Source organism: Carassius carassius, chromosome 25, assembly GCF_963082965.1.
Source record: "Carassius carassius chromosome 25, fCarCar2.1, whole genome shotgun sequence".
Lineage (NCBI taxonomy): Eukaryota > Metazoa > Chordata > Actinopteri > Cypriniformes > Cyprinidae > Carassius > Carassius carassius.
The window spans coordinates 8,146,458-8,164,967 of NC_081779.1; the positions used below are offsets into that span (position 1 = coordinate 8,146,458).

The window sequence follows — 18,510 nt, forward strand, 5'->3', positions numbered from 1 at the left end:
TCTCACCTGCATCCTTATTAAACACAGACAACACTCTGAAAATAAAAGCACTGAATGTGGCAGCAAAGTAACCCCTCCAGTAGTTTCTCACAGCAAAATAGGTTGATGTCACTTCAATGCTGAACAAAACACCTGGATAAACATAAGAAACATTTAGAAGGGGGTTCTGTCATGTACAGCAGGGATTTTCATTCTTTTTGAAGCCAAGGACCACGAATATGATGATAGAATATGAAGACTTGAAGTAAACTTGTAAGCTGTGAAATATTTTAACAATTTAAATTAACTGTTTTATATTTTAATCTGACTACGTTATTGTTAGATTTATAAATAAAACAATGTTTGACATTTTACTTATTAAGATTTATCAAGCATTTTACTTATTAAGAATAATCTGAAATGACAAGGAAAATGCCATTTTTGCACACACTTTACCTCCAAGAGGGGTTCCAAAACAGCATCCGACCCCCACAGCACAGCCCACTGTGAGGATGTCTGTATAACAATATGGGCTCTACTGACACAGAGACAAAAAGAGTGAAGCAGACACCATTGAGGGTACAGGTGAGGAAAAATGGAAAATAATTCTCGGTATTATAAATTCTCTGGATGATATATCAGTGCTGTCCTCGCAAATAATGTATAATTCAAAACACTGTCCTGTCCCTGTATGATAAATGAGCATTCAGCATTTTATGAATGGAGATGCATTGCAGGATCTTCATGCACTTCTGCTTACCTGATAGACTCCAGAGAAGAAAGACATAAACTTGCTGAGCACAGCTGCACAGATACTGGCTATGTGAACAAAGGGACCCTAATGCATAAATATAGCACAGTTCAAAGGTAAGCATCGGATGGGGTTAAGACCAGTTTAGGTGTTTCTACCAAATCATAGTGCATTTTGTATAATATAAAATGGAAAAATGAGGCCACTATGTATGTTACATGAGAGTGCAAAATCAAATGTGTCTTACCTCTTTGCCTACCGGAATACCGCTGCCCAGACCAGCAGTGAGCCCCACCACCTTTGCAATAAATGCCTTGAGTGTCAAATACTCCTTCAGCACAACGCCTCTGAGTATGGTTTTCAGCTCTGGAATACCAGAGCCTGAGGGAAAATAAGAGTCAGAAGAGGAAAGAAAAAAGACAAAACTATCAAATGGCTTGGTAAAAAGAAGGAATGAATTATGAAAAAGTCAATGGGAAAAGTCTGCAGACAGAGATAAATGTGATAATGGATAAGGATAGTTTACACTACACAGACAAGAAAGCTGAAACCGATTATACTGCAATCTGAGTCATTGCTTTTCATGTATCCTATACTGGGCTTTTTTTGACCCCATTTTTCATTTTTAACAGTAAGAATGTAGACTTAAATTTTGGAAGTTTTTAGAAAACTTTGTTATGAGTGGAGAGATTAACAAATACAGTATAGAAAAAAAAGGAACTGAAGAAACTGATTAAATAACCCTAACCCTCTGAAAAACCAAATATTTTTTTTAAGTTTAATACAATGAAAGTAGTCCTGCATAAGTACCATAGGTTGGGAATAAATGGTCTGTATGGTGTAGTTAAAACGACTGCAGGCGTTTTAACCAGCAGGTGGCATTGTTGAGTAGAAACAGTGTGCAGAAATTACAGTAGTTAAAGAAAGCTTTTACGTGGCTGGTATATTAACTGTAAGTGGCACAGAATACAGAATGTAATTTTAAGTGACAGACAAAGAGTATGTAGACATCAGATTAAAAAAACGAGATTATATAGACAGTGAAGCCCCCAAAATTAATTGACCAAGAACCCAATATCAGTAAAGAACTGAGTATGACTTTCAAACACAGCCATTGTGAGATGTGCCAAATAATATAAGGAATAGAAGTAAAAAAAAAAAAATCTAAACAGTGAAGCTACACACCGATGGCCTGAGGAGCAATCAGGTGGCAGAACAGGGAGGCAAACAGGATAAGCACCATGGGATAGAAGACCCAGATCAGGTACTGCAGCGGGATATTTCCCCTCAACTCCCCATAAAACCACTTATATGCTGAGAGACATGGAGAAGGACAGAAGTGATGGAGCACATGAAGACAGAGGAAGACAGAAGAAAGAGGAAGACAGCAAATAAGACAAAAGTTTTAGAAATTAAATTTGGGAAAAACATGGAAAGGTGGTAAAAGAATATGAGGAAATAACAGCCAAAATTAAACAGGTTTTCAATCTCATTCACAATTTCCTTCTCAGGTACCCTTATACATATATATAGCATTTTATTTTAACTCTCTCTCTTGTGCAGATATGTTTTATGTTGTATTAATTCACTAAGCTGAAGTGAGAGCATTGCGTTTTTGCTTTAAATTGTGAAACCCCTGAAGCTGTGCCACACGTAAGGAATTCTGGGTAGCGTAGTACCTTGCAGACTCTTGGCACTAGCGTAATCCATGGTCCAGCTAACTAATGCCATTGTAATACCCAACAACACTAGAAAGATCCAGTCTTCTCCCAATTTAGAGATGAGGAACTTCTGTACTCGAGCCACACAGTCTGGGAAAACATCGCAATCCCTATCAGATTTCAACATTTCACACATAGTTTGTATCGGCTTTTGCCAGGCTTATTATTATTGACCTCTGCACTTGGAGTAGGATCGGCGTTTCTTGAACGAGGATGTGTGGCCCTTCTCCTCCTTATGTCTGTCATAAGTGCTGCTTACGTCCAGCTCCCGATGGTGGCGGCTTCGGTTGTGACTGCGCCCATGGTGACTGTGATGGTGGTGATGTTCATGTTTTTTCCTATGTCTCTCCATCAGAAGGCGAGTGGCCTCTCTCTGCTGGGACCCACCAGGGTGCTCTCTGTACTCTCCATATAGCTGATCACAGAAGAAAATCACATGCTTTGTTACTCAAGAGATCAGTAGATAAATAGCTGACACATTTCTCTGAAGCAACTTACAGGTACAACACGCCTGGATCAACCTAAAGTCCATTACAGTGGTATCTCATAAACTGTACCTGGCAAGGTTTGAACCTACAAGCTTACAAGTTTCTTATATTATACATTTTAAGTAATTATATTTAAAATATATAATATATATATATATATTTGCACATTTTATTATTCATTAAGATTCAAGAAATCTTTGTTTTCTTTTGTCAGAAGTTATTCAGATGAATAATGTTAAAATATAAGGCATCTTAGTAATTTTGTTTGAACAAATATAAAAAAAAATGCTTTTGTTATTGCTTTTAATATTCTTCACTGGTGTGATCACAACAAATTGTCTTAGACACTTATTTAAAAAAGTAAAATATCGCCCCCATTTTTAAAAACAACATGATGCACCCGAGAGGTGACAGAGGAGAGGGAGTCCAAAAATAGAGGAATATCTTCTCGACATGCTTTGAGTATACCACTGGCAGAAGAGCAGTATCCATTTAGATTTATAACTGTCCGGATAAGACCCAGACATTTGGAAAATACATTACTTCATTCCCACTACTTTCTCCAACACACACACACACACACACACACACACACACACACACACACACACACACACACACACACACACACACACACACAGTATGACCTCAAACACAAAGCTTTTCTTACTTAAATCTATTAAATGAAACTGATATATGACAATATAAACCTGCAAATCTCATGAATTGCTCTACAAACAATTTGTCACAATTCCTAATGACAGGGACAGTAAATAGGATCGGAACATGATGTAGGCTGAGCCAGTATGTCTGCGAGCATAACCCTATAGTGCCATGACCCTGAATGATTTATTTACAAGAATTTAACCTGCGGTTAAGAGTATGAAACAAGAAATGTTGTGGCTGGTACACAGCCACAAATGTGATGTCTCGTACACAGTCATTATAATGCAACCAAACAGTTTAATTGCTGATTTCAGCAAATCCACATCTTTCCACATGCTAAATATTATACTGCTGATGAATGAATCTCATTTTAGAAATGTAATGAAGTAAACAATGAAAATGACTGTAGATGCAGGAGATGCACAGTGCTCAATACTTCAGTTATGTAACTTGAGACTAACATGATCCAATATTTAAAAAAAAAAATTAGATAAAGGAGATTTTCATGCTTGATTAGCCTAAATAAACTGAAAATGGAAGGTTTTCTGACCCAAATATTAGCAGTTCTAATGAACCACTATTATTGTATTATTTTGTAAACATAACACATGAAACATCAAATTAAATGTAAAATAAAATGAAACAAATAAATGTACTTCATCAATTTGTTTAGCATCAGACTGTCAAAAATGTGAGGGAAAACTTTTACACTGTTAAATAATAATAGTTTTTTTTCATATAGAAACTACAATGAGAAATGTTTCTTGAATACAAAATATTGAGTACAACATGTAAAAATAGAAAAAAGAAAGAACAATTATATATTTAAAAACGTTAAATTATAAAAACATTTTACAAAATTACTGTATATTTGATTAAATAAATGCAGTACTTACCACAAACTTTTGAATCTCAGCATAAATTATTACGTATACACAGCTATACATTACAGTTTTTTTTTAGATTGCTAAATGACAGTGGGCACAACTTGAGTCACATGTGCAAAACTCGAACTACAGTCTGCACAGCAGCAGTTCATGTGGACCAAACTCTAGTTCGTTTTTCATTGCTTGAACACAGTTTTCAAAACTCTACACACTTATCCAACGACTTTAACCACAACCTGCACAACACTGTGGATTTACAACACTTTGTTCAAATGCTAACACAGTGCTGTCAAAACTGTGAACCACATATTCAAAACAGAATAGATTTCAAACACTGCTGATTGCAAATTCAGGATTAGCCCCTCAATTATTTGTGCGAATTACAGTTTGTACTTTTAGTTTCTACTTTTTTTTTCTCATTACTGTAATTCCGTAAATTACTACAGACTATTGAAGCAAACTGCTAATTTTCACTTACCTTAAAGAATTGTTATGTTCTAAAAATGTAAATAAATCACGTGAAAGAGTTAGAGTTTTGCAAATGTAGCTCCATTTGTGCTCACTGACGTTTAGCAATTGAAAAAAACTGTAATATTTTATCTTACATTAAAACCATTTTTTTCTGTAGTTTAGGCCTAATATTTTTCAGAGAACATTAAATATGGGCCTATATTTCACTTTCACCTTTGGAATGGGCCCATGTAGATGATATGTTTATCATGCATCTCTCTTCCTCATAACACATCTCACTTTCATCCCGTACATCTATCCAGTTACTTTCACCCGTTCCCACAGTACATTTAATCCCTTGATTTCTCCATATTTCACCCCCTCCTCTCTTCTCAGTTCATCCCAGTCTGCATCTACACCTAAAGTCTTCTACACCCCCCGCAGACCCCCTCCGTCAGCCATAGATTGGAACTACCGCCTTTCTACCCAGGGTCAGTAATACTAGCCGCTAATCTAATAATAGCTTTGGTGTGACCCAGTGTTCACAGCCACACTTCCCTACACACCTCTGTGTGGAGCTTTCTATCTTCCAATTTGTTCATCCGTCTTCCAAGGACTCCCAAAGAAAGTTGGAAACTTATAATCAGGCGACACTGCCATGCTAACAAGCTTGAGACAGCTAACAACAAATATGGTGCTGAGGCAATATGTGTAGTTTACACATGCAAGTACATTGAGCACAATCAAGATTTTGTCAATCTAAATAAAAAAAATACTAAGATAACAACTATAAATAAGTAATTCCAATCAGAAAAGGCTAATTTGCTTGAGTTTTTGATGGTATGCTGCTGTACTTTATGTCATGTTAATGGCTGTATGGGAAGGCTATTGAGGCGATTGTCATGGTGTTGTCATGTGATGTTATGTAATCTCATATGTAATTCTGTTGAAGGTCTTTTAAAATAGATGTTCTTCCCATGCTGGGATGACCACACTTGTCACCATATCACAGTATGCTTGGCCTTTCTGTTAAGGGTCTTTCGTTCGTTAGCTTTGCTAAATGTACACTTTGTTTGTAAAAATGTATTAAATTATAATAAAATAAATAAATAAATACAATTAATGACCTCATATGTGAATGGCTATTTTTTGTTAGTGTTAACTACAACCACAACTACTGAAAATAATTTTTGGTAACTGAAATAAAGCTGAAATAAAATAACATCTTAATAAATATTCAACGTGATCTCATGAGTATACGTGTGTATTTTTACGTTAAATGTGGTTCTACCATACGTACATTTCCTTACGTTTTCATGAACATAACAACTTTGACGTATTTATAGCAGTAAAACGTACAAATACTTACGTGTTAGCAGCTAAAAAACGTAAATAATCTAACGTAAAGTGTGAATGTATATGCATTCCCATGTATTAATATTAAAATCGTGGCTTTAATGATTTAAATCTGTTGTATTTAATGGTCATATCAATACATGTTTTTATTGAATTTATTGAAAGCAGTTTACTCATCTACTTAATGCTGCAAACTCCTTTCGGGGGATTACATAATGTTTTCTCCTATCCAACAAGGGCGTAACTTTGGGTCTACCATTGGGGGGGGGGGGGGTAAACTCGCGGCATATTTATTTATTTATTAATTTATTGTATTATTTTCTTGTGTAAAAGGTAACATGCTAATTTGCATAATTTAATTATGCAATCCCCCCCAAAACGGGTGACTGTATTGGAGCAAACAGCAGTTACAATTCAGTGACATTGGTTCTACACAGTCCCTGGCACCCTCTGGCTTTACCTCATAGGACACTGGCAAACGAACATCTAGCCAGCCAACTCCAGTCAACAAAACAAATCATCAGCTAACTCAGTGTTTCTCAAACTTTTCTGCCATTCCCCACTTCAGAGGTAGGAAAGGGTTCCGAGCCCCACCTGTCCCCAATCACCCCAACAAAATGTTAATAAACTAGGCTTTAAGTTTAACTGTTAAAATGTATTTTATTAAGCATTAAAAATTTTCAAATAAAGAAAATGAAAGTGTGATGAAATAAGACTCAAAATTAGATTAAAAAATAATAATAATTGTGTTTGCATTTAGCCTCTGATAACATCAATACAAGTGTGGACTAACATTAACCTAGTTGTGCTTTGATTCATTTTGACACTTTGCAAAATCCATGCAAAAAGAACAACAAAAAAACAAACAAACAAACAAAAATAAAAATAATCTCAAATTGAACCAGAGGTGGTAAATTCCTAATAATGTACGTATTTTTTTTTAGGTATTTTAATAAGATAGATACCTAAAATACGTTGCGCATACAGCTCAAGTAATGCGATCGTTATAAAGGTGTTTGAACAACAAAACACATCCACTTGCACATATTTCACAATCGGAATATCAGATATATCCTGCTATAGCTAACACATTTGTGAAATTTTGAATAAAAAAGGAAATAAAAGCAGATCATCAGTCATTCAGCACTATTGTGGCTACTGTGTGACAAGCAATGAATGGCGCGTCTCCATGGGAACCATAAAGCGATACTACGATCAATAACGGTAGCCTTGAAATACTTTTAAACTTACGTGTGAAGAGGTTAAGTAACGTCAAGGCTTACATTTAAATGTGTCTTTATTTTGAGTGTATGGTCAATAAATAAAGGAATTAAAAAGATGGGCACAAAACCTGTTTGTCATGTTTCTATTCCCCACACTTTGAGAAACGCTGAGCTAACTTAAAGGCCAGGGTGCAGGTTTTTTTTTTTTTTTTTTTTTTACACTTTTCTAGTTGGTAATAAACATTTAAACAGTTATCCATTGTATTTGATGTTGTAAAGTATTACAAAAAAGAAATATAATAAGGAAAAGTAGGTGATATTTTAGCGGTTAGCGATGATTCTTATTTCTCCCGCATGCATTCCATGACGTCACATGAGGCACTAGCTAGCAGACGAAAGCCCGCCATTGAGAGAGAGTGAGACGAGTAGTGAGAGTAGCAGTTAGTGAAAGAGTGACAGTGTCAGATATATAAGTAAATAGACAGACAGACAGACAGATAGATAGATAGATAGATAGATAGATAGAATAACATAACATAAAATAGATAGATAGTGAGAGATAGCATAGCATAGCATAACAGATAGCTTAGAGAAAGAGTAGATAATAAATAGATAAAATGGTGTATCGCTGTGTTTGTGCCGGGTGCAAGAACTCCAGCAAAACTGGACATAGGGTCCATTGTTTCCCTAAGGACAAAGGGATCTTCCGAAGCTGGGTGCAATTTGTCAAGATTAGGCGGGCAGATTTTTCAGCTAGCTCTGTCACCGCCTACTCGAGAATATGCAGCGCGCATTTCAACGAGGAGGATTACCACTCAGGGGACGCCAAGATGGTCGCACTTGGTTTAAAGAATGAGAAAATTCCTACCGCCGTGCCGTCTGTGAATCCAAACCTCTCTGCTTGCCCTGTCCCGAGGTCAAGAGACACCACCGTCTGCCGCAAGCGAGCTATTGCCACGGTAAGCATCATGCTAACGTTAATGTTTACAAGTTGCGTGTTAGCTAGCTCTGTGTGTATGTTCCCTTTGACACAGCCTCCACTACAAACAAGATCACTCAGACGTTAGAAGAGCATATTTCGTGATTCACGAATATGAGCCAAAACCAAATTGCCCTGTAGTAAATGTCCATATCGTCATGAAAGCTTCATGGCTAGTGTTTGGATCAGTGGTGATGATCATCAAGCGGCTTTCACAATAGTGTGTTTGCGTTTTGTGTTAGTCTGCTACGGTTCTCTTTCACATATATTTGACCGTGACCGTGTCGCCAGGGCTGTAGTGGGGACTAAACGCAAGTAAACGCAGTTTACCCACCGCTGAAATGTCAGAAACAGTTTATCCACTTCTCACTTCAGAGTTTAGCTACCTCTCAGTAAATTCACTACCTCATAGAGTTTATGCACCACATGTACTCTAGACATCTATTACCACTAGTATTGGTGTAAACATTTAACAGTAACCTTCAACATCATCAAATATGTTCTGAATGTCTTTTATGTATTTTTTAAAACATTGAGTAGCGCATATCAGGGTCCACTGTACTGTAATCTAAGTTTTTTCTCTTGTGTACCCTCTTAGCCTTTTTCTCACCCACTCACAGTTTTGATTTTGGTACAGCTGTGCCATAGGTTATTGTTTCCACTGGGAAACTAGTTGTAGCACACACGTCCCAATTTATTGATGAACTTATGCAATGACTGGGAATATTTACTTATCGTCTTGGCATTTCAAAGATGATAAGTAAATAATTCTTAGTACTTCCAAGTTGAAAATAAATGATTAAATGTTTCCATGTACCCCTGCAATGTGCTTGTGTACCCTTGGTTGCTAATCACTGATCTAAGTATTCATAGTGTACCCACCTCTTATTTCACCACTACACCCTTGCATTTCGCTGACCCCTTTTTTATATTTGTTTTCGCAAGATGTTGACAGACGTCTCACAGCAGGAGACCGTGGACAGTGTAGACACTGTGGAGAGTGTCGATACTGGGGATCAGCCCTTGCCCTCCTCCACTTCTGACGCTGAGACACAGTGTTATCTGAAGCCCCCCCGATGGTCTCACGATAAATCTTGGGTATTTTAAGGGGTAGATATTCTGTCTAAAACATTGCCAGTATCTATGCAAGCAGGACATTTCCATACACATTGATTAAATTAATACATAGCCTACACCAAAACATAGCCGCTTAGATTTGCCATAATTGTCACATGTCTGGGTATGTTTACTGCCTCTCCACAGCTGTGCAGGTTAACCTGAAGCCCAAGATGGTCAGTGTGGGCACACAGACGTCATTTAGCCCACAAACCTCCACTCCCCTCGCTAGTCCAGAACAGACAGATGAAGATGATAATGCCTCTGTCATCAGTGAATTATCATGGGCGCCCGAAGAGCCGATGCATGAGGAGGATGAGGAGGACTTGTTTGATGAGGAGCCACCTTACACTTGTGACCCCCACCACAAGTGAGATAATTTAAAACCAATATATACCATTTTGAATGCTCTTTTTTTTTGTGTGTACTGTAGTTTGAATGACAGTGGCAATGATCTTTATACAGCATTATTATTATTATTATGTCTACAGGTTATGCAACATCATTGATGAAGGCCCTTCGGGAAAGCTACACCAAATCACCTGCAGCTCTTCGAGAGGTTAGTGCCAATTTGTCCTCCGATGCACCCGCCCCCATCGCCAAATCCTTCGAACAGGTTCCTAAGGAGGAGGCCGTCAGCCTCTACCTAGCCCGGCAGTCACGCTACAAAAAAAAACTAATTTCACTTTTTTTTTTTTCTTTTCTTTTTTTCAAAGACAAGTCCAATGATTTAGCTGTAAGTATTTATCTTTTTTTCCTTCTGTCCCTGTCCTCTCATTTGGTGGTGGTTTCCTGCATGCTGCATGTTTTGTTTTTTTGTGTGCTGTTGCTTTGGTTTTACTTTGCACAAAATTACTTTTTTTCGTCTTTGTGGCAATAATTGTCGCTGTACCCCATTCAAGGGGTCCTGCATGCTGCATGTCTGCTCCTCTGTCTGTTATTTGCATGGAATTTGTTGTATGTAATTAAAAATAATTTACCAATCATTTTACCTGTGCCTTGTCAACCTCTGTGTGCGGTGTTGTCTGGGCTCACTGTGTGTCTGCTTGATGTGCTTTTGCATGCATCACTGTGTGTGTGTGTGTGTGTGTGAAAGAGAAAGATCAGTTGACCCTCAGGTAAGACCACAATATTGCAGGCAAAAGAAACAATGTGCAAACGTTTCAGTTCTAGCCCTTCATCAGTGTTCCTTGTAGGTTTTGTGCCTAACCATTTTTTTTATATAGATTTGTTTACTTCCAACCTGTGTCTTTGTTCAGTAAATGTTTAAATGTTCAGTAACCATTACAAGAAATGCCAAATAAACAGTTTTTTCTTATCAAAATCCGTGTGTTCTGTGTACTTTATAACATTTTAAGGGTAATTGGGTGATCACAACAGAATAAGCAATTATTTTTATTCATTTTCATCCAAACGAGGCCATTGAAAGCCCTGATAGGTCTGGTCACCACTTTGGAATTTTTGTCTGATGGTTGAAACCACACAAGAGGGTATAGACTTCCTTATACTCCTGCCTAAAACTCCATAAGCCCATCGTATAGCCTGTCTGTACGCAGTGTACCGGTATTGCCTAGGAATAAGTAGGAAAGATTTTTAAGTTTAAAACTCTGTAAGTAAGTTGTAAACGTCATTTTAAGCCTGTCTCTTATGCATGTTTATTGTGTATGCAACACATCTCCTGACACCAATTAGCTGTTGTTCAAAGGACTCCGTGTAAAAAGATTGGTAAAGTAAACATAAACCATGAACATACTCGTGCGTGCTGGCTTGAAGGGGACCATGATCCTGCCTGAAGTGTGAGTATGCTATGTGTAGCACAAACGGATTCAGGCAGCATGCCTCAAATCCAGGATGCTGCGTAAGGCACGTTACATCTGCTTAGCACTATCAACAATAATCACACTGAAGACATGACCAGCCTACTCGGCGTCAGATACGTTTGCAAACAACATTTTCACCGGAGAAAGAGGTAAAAGCTTATAAATAAACACTAGGTGATTATTCAATGTAATTATTAAATGTAATATGCCTTCTATTTATAGATCGTCTGACTAAGTTTACTTATCTGAGCCAACGACATAATCACTCTCACTAGATATAAAGAGAACGTTGACTTTCACTCGATGCTATTCACTGAACGCAAAAAGAAGTTTGTTGTATGCACTGCTGTTCATAGACTACTATCTCCAGTCATTGCTGGGTTTCTAAATGGTAGCAACTCTCCAGTCATTCTCCTCTAACCATGCATTTATTTGTCTTTGACGGCCATCGGCTCTCGGTATTTCCTCATTCGCCCTCTCACGTCTAAACGGTTCGAAATTATATGGCTGTGGGCCATCATAAATGTTAACTGTGGGTCTTGCCACCTCTTCCTCATCCCAGTTAGACGCCATAGTCAGTGTTAGAACTAGTTCTAGTAGCTGAGCAAGGCTGAGGAGGCTACGTTCCACCACGGCTGCCTCATGTGACGTCATCGCCGAATTGCGTAAAAAATAACCGTTACTAACCAAAAACTGGACTTTAACACCATTTTGGAGACATTTCTAACTTTATATACATATCTTGACTGCTTTATGTACCCATTAATCGACAGTGGTGTTTAACCTGCACCATGGCCTTTAACAGCTAACTTAAGGGTACCTCCGTTTGGTCAGGATTTTTCGTTTCTTTTTTTTTCTTTTTTCTTTTTTTTTGGCTGGTGTCGACAAACAATGAAAAATCGTTGTCTGGCTGCCTTTCAGTGTCCTTTTCATCTTTCCGTCAGCTTTCTCCAACCAGTCATCCCATCGACTGCGCAAAATAGTGAACAAACTTGGTACTGAAAGCGGGTTGGGTAATACCAGAGACTTTGGTAATACCAAATCGGTGCGGTGGGCGGGGGGTACATTACAGATTATTTAAAATATGATACTATCTTTCTTGCTGGCAAATGAAATTAATAAAGAAAATGAACAAAAGTATTAATTCTGAATATTTCATATCTATTTTAATCTGAATGATGTGATGATATTGGGGGGGTTATATTAGCTGGATCTGATTTTTGGGGGGGTCATGACCCCCGTAACCCCCGTGCAAATTACGCGCATGCTATCCAATGACTGACAATATAACCATAGATACACAAAAGCACAGCATAAAACATCACATCCATTTTATTTGTTTGCTGTACTCCAGATCTTTAGAATCCAGATGTTTGCAAGGAACATATCCAAATTCAGCTCTTTATCAATCGATCTTCATCTTCATTCTCAGCAACAGCGACCGTCACAGTCAAAGCCCGCGCTCTTTATGATTCGAATTTGAAAATAGCGCCAGTTGCTCACCCTTGAGAAACGTTAGGACATGGTTTGCGGCACTGATATCGAAATCTCATTGGTTCTAACCTAATTCGTCACAGATTGTGACATGCCGTGTTTCAGTTGATAGACATTTGAAAGCCAGCGCGCCTTCACGGAGAGAAGACAGATACATAATTTCACGGATTAATAATTTTAATTCTGCTCTGTACCCTATAAAAACTTACCTCCAGAAAGGACTGCGAATGGAACTCATTATCATTTGAACTACTTTTGGTACCACTTTTGATATTTTCGCAAAAAATAAAAGATTAACGTTACATTTGCTTGTCTGTTATTTGTTTATTTATAACAGTAACGTTATGTAGTTTTAAGAAATGGTTATGGGTAGGTTTAGGTGTAGGATTAACGTTAGTGGCTCAAAATAACGTTTTAATGTTATATTTTTGCTAAAATTGTGTTTTATTATGTTTTATTCTTTTAACATTCTTTATAAAATGGGTAGGTTAAGGTTCGGGTGGGTTTTAGGGATCTTACATTTATAAAAATAATTATAAAAAGGGAAAATATACATAAATATAAAAAAAATAATAATCAGATACGCATTGAAAAGCAGCTTCATTAGCAAATTTCTATGGATAACTGACTGGTCAGAGAACACGTTCTATCTGTACGTATTTGAGGTTGTTTTTACGTAAATTTAAATACGTATCGAACCTGTAATTACGTCCAGATAATACGTAAACGACACTGTAAATACGTAAAGGCAAATACGTATTGGACAGTTTTAATTTACGTCTAAATATGTACGTTTTGATTGTGAGATCAGGCTGAAATATTAGATAAAAACTTGAAAACATGAAATGCTGCTAACTTTAATGAAAAATTTTAAACAATAAAATGACTAAAAATAAAATTAAAGCTAAATAGAATAAAAAAAACTAAGCACATAATGAAATGGCTAAAACTTAAACTAAAATTATAATGAAAAACTGAAAATATAAAAATAAATGCTAATTCTAAATACAAAACAAACAAACAAACAAAAACTATATGAGACAAATATCTGAAATTCAGGTTGACAACATAACTGCATTATCAAAAAATCCAACCCATATCTAACATCTAGAGGTCGCCAATTTGTGATGTTGGTTGCCAGTAGTTATTTCTATTTCTAATTCTAACTACATGACTGATAAAACTCATTATCGCTGCATGGAATATCTGCTCATTTGCACAAAGCAATACTCCTAGAAATCAAGAGATCAAACAAAAATGAATTAATTTTAGTTGTTTTGTTGCTGTAAATCACTGTAAGAGTGGAATTATCTGTATTAACTGACCCATAACCCAAAATTCTGTATGCTTATTGATTGAACACAGGTTTTCTCTTGCTTATTCAGTCAGTCTTATGCTGTTCAATAAATCACAGTGACATGACTCACAAAATATGACCTCAACTGATTGCATAAGAAAGCAATTTTTATATTACACTAACCAAACATGTATCACCACCATCTCAAACTCATTCATCTCCTCTTCAGTCAAAGCAGCAATCACAGCAGACAATCAATCACACCAGATGCTCCGGAGCTTAAGGGACCACACTGACGGTCTCTCATGACAGGCTGAGATTAAGCAAGACATTTATAATCTATGATTAGGTTTCCACTTACACTACCATTCAAACATTTGGGGTCAGCAAGGATGCATTTAACTGATTAAAAGAGATCGTAAAGACCTTCATATAGGGTTTATAGGGTTTTCAAAAAAATATTAAAGCAGCATAACTGTTTTCAACATTGATAATAAAAAGAAATGTTTTTTCAACATCAAATCAGTGACTTTTGAAGGATCATTTGACACTGAATACTGGAAGAATGAATGAAGAATGCTGCTGAAAATTCACCTTTCCATCACAGGAATAAATTACATTTTAAAATGCATTAAACTAGAAAACAGTTATTTGAAACTGTAATAATATTTCACAGTATTACTGTTTTTACTATAATTTTGATCAAATAAATGCAGCCTTGGTGAGCATAAGAGAAATCCATCAAAAACCATAAAAAAATGAAATAAATCTTACAGACTGCAAAAATTTGAACATTATGGATTTTGGATGACAATGTATATTTGGGTGATTCTTCAGTTAGTCTTTTAAATCTTAGAAAATGATACATCTTCTAAGTGTACTATATTTTTACATTTTCTTAGCAAGTATCCTGAAAAACCTTCTTCATTTTCTCAACCTTTTAGTTGTTGTTGTTAGAAAAAGTGTAAAATACAAAATGCAAACTTATTCAAATAAACAAAACTAGTTTTACAGATTCTTCAGGAGTCTATATACATAAAGGAGAGATGGAGTAAAAGGGAGAGAAAATGACTAAATCCTGTTGCACTTTCCCACGAGTTCTGCAGTTCAGCACTTAACACAGTGATTCAGTCCATATAGAAATATATAAGTCATGCAAAGATTGTACAACATCTTTGAGAGCATACGATTTCAAACAACAGAAGAACAGCAATTCTGTCTAAAGAGTAACCAGAAAGAGCAGAAAAAAGGGCGAGGGACAGAGAGAGAGAGCAGGAGAGAAACAGTGACTGACCACGGTCTGCTGGTATCTCAGAGCCTTCCTTTGCGATGCATCTGCGGCCATTGAAACACTGTCACTGACCCAAAAATAAACCGCCTGTCTGTCTTAGCATTCCCACCCTGGGGTGGCCCAGACTGAGGGAGAGAGGCTTGCAAGTTCTCTCACTCGATCTCTCTTTCCTGGCTTTACGCATGCACACAGCCTTCTCGCTCTCTTTCACATATCTTCTCATGTGGAGCAACACAGCAGTCCAGTTGCCTGACTAAGCTCCATGAGTGTCCGTCATGTGTACGTGTCTGTGCATGGGACACATCTGTTTATGCACGTGTGTGAGAGGTTGTGAGTTACAAAGAGACCGTAGATGCCGAACTAAACCCATCTAGCCCTTAATTAGCGGAGCCGGTTTGTTTAATAGTGGCCAATCCTGTCGCCCCTGGCAACAAACTAAGACTCTGATCACCTGTTCACTTGGAAAGGGGCACAGTGAGGGTCTGAGCAGGCGAGGGAACTCCCCGTCCTCCATGAAACATGATGAGAGCAGCAAAGGGAGGACCAAATCAGCCAGTGCCATCTCTGATTCAGCCTTTTTAATAATCAACAGAAGGCTAAACAATACACTTAATGACACACAGAGACAGCTTTAGCATTAAATAAACACATTTTGGATAAGAGTGGAAAAACATAGGATGAGTAGAATGTAATATTTTTGTAGAATTGCTAGACTCTAATTGTTTTGCCACAGACTTCAAACTGTCTTCAATTTTGTGATTAGCATGTAACGTTTCTTGCAACATTACAAATTCATATTGTGCACAATAGCTTTGAAGATATGTTTTTAAATATGCTTACAGTATACAATATTCAGCTCTCAAGTATTTATGATATTTTCAAGCACATCCAAGATCCAAGACGAGATCATTTGTTCATCGGAACAAATTTAACATTACATCACTTGGTCCTCTGCAGTGAATGGGTGCCATCAGAGACCAAACAGCTGCTAAAAACATCACAGTAATCCATAGGACTCCTTGTGAAGCAAAAAGCTGTTTGAAAGAAACAAATCCAAGACGCTTTATCTTTAAACCATAGCTTCTGTCCAAAATATCCATAACTCCTCCAGTGAAAAGTCCATCCCCTGTTGTCCTCTAAACAACATATTTGTTTAAACTGTTTTGCTTGTAAATGGTGCTTGATCTGTGCATATCTCTCTCCTGATTCAGATAAGATGACTTTTTCACTGGATAAAGCAATATTATGGATATAGGACTCGTAATTTGGTTAAATACTTCATGATGGATTTGTTTTTGATATAAAAAGGCAGCTTTTCACTTCACAAGACATTATTTCATGGACTGGAGTGGAGTCGTGTGGCTTATTGTGATGTTTTTATCAGCTGTCTGGACTCTCATACTGCACGACAACCATATGCTCCTCTTGCATTACTGACAAACTGTTTTTCAGTTTGACACTGTCAAGCTGCTTTGACACAATCTGTATTGTACAAAGCACTTTATAAATAAAGGTGACTTGACTTGACTGCTGAGTGTCCGTAATGCAATGCTAAATATCTCCTATTCTGTTCTGATGAAGAAACTCATCCTCATTTTGGATGATTGAGTAAATTTGAATAAAGTTTTCAAAATTTTCAGATTTATTCACATACAGACATTTATGTTATCATATTAACATATGACTAATAAGCCACTCTCATATCATCAACTGTCTGTGGTACAGTGATACATGGCAGAAACTCATGTGAAGGCGGAGCTTAAAGAAACAGCAGTAGGATGTGGGTGTGGCAACAAAAATGCAAGTAGATGACAGAGATCAAGACAAAGAGCACTTGTAGAAACAAAGAGATGGGACCAAGAAGATGATGCTTTGTTTTTGACAGCAAAAACACCAGTTTTCAAACGGAACAGAAAAAGCACAGCCTCTGACTAAAGGAGATGAAAATGAGAAATAGTTCCATCATTCTTCACACACAGAGAAGATGACATGTAAGTTCATTACTATGCTAACAATATACATTTATATGCACATATTATTTTATATTATACTGCTGTGTATGTGTGTGTGTATATAAGTAAATACATATTTAAACATAAAATTATGTAAATAAACAACACACGCACACGCACACACACACACACACACACAAAATATATATACACACATATATGAAAACTTGAAATACACATTTTCACTGGCTAAACTGTAGTTAAATCAAGATTTGCTTATATTTACATTATACTGAGCTCACACTGGCTCTTGTGTGAGGTGTGTTTTTAATGAAGACAGAAATGCAGAGAGAGAAACAGGTTGAGTGACAGTCTGGTATAGTCTTATCCACAAACTCAAGATGCCAAAGTCAAACAGAAAGAATGTGCTGACAAAGGATGATCAGTAGTGGGAGTGTTCAAGACGTGATGTTGTCACAATGTTCTGGATAATCTCGATAAATTCAAATCATTAAAAAAAATCCATTGATCACAAATGTCAATAGTGTGACTACGAGTGTACTGTAGATTATATTTTCTTTTCATGCCAGTATTTTATATAAAGACAAAAGCTCTATCATGATGATTCTATAACAAATATTTAGCTCCGATCAAATAGGATGGGTTTCCACAATTGCTTACATATTTCACTGGTGAATTAAAATCAACCAAAACAAAGCAAAGCTAGTTTTATAATTGATACTTAAAAGCACTGGGAAAGGTACTAATAATTTACTGACAACACATACATACTAACAAAGTTTAACAAATATTCTCTTCAAAACACTTTCAGCAAACTACTTGGGTAATTAATGTCAAATATTTAAAGTCTGGGTTTATGTCTTTCAAAGAGCTGCCAAACTTTACAACTGTGCACTGCATGATTATGACAGTGATGTTATCCTTATACTCATAAAACACATAAGCTGATGCATGTGGATAGCACTGCACTTGAATTACTGGATATCATTTTACAAGCAGTGTTTTGAAGTTAGGTTGGT

The 18,510-nt window shown here is 36.8% G+C and overlaps 1 pseudogene; it reads right to left on the reverse strand.

Annotated features, from left to right (window-relative positions):
* Positions 1 to 15,648, reverse strand: part of LOC132104075 (chloride channel protein 1-like) — a 29,296-nt pseudogene extending 13,648 nt beyond the window's left edge.
* Between the last annotated feature and the right edge of the window lie 2,862 nt (positions 15,649 to 18,510).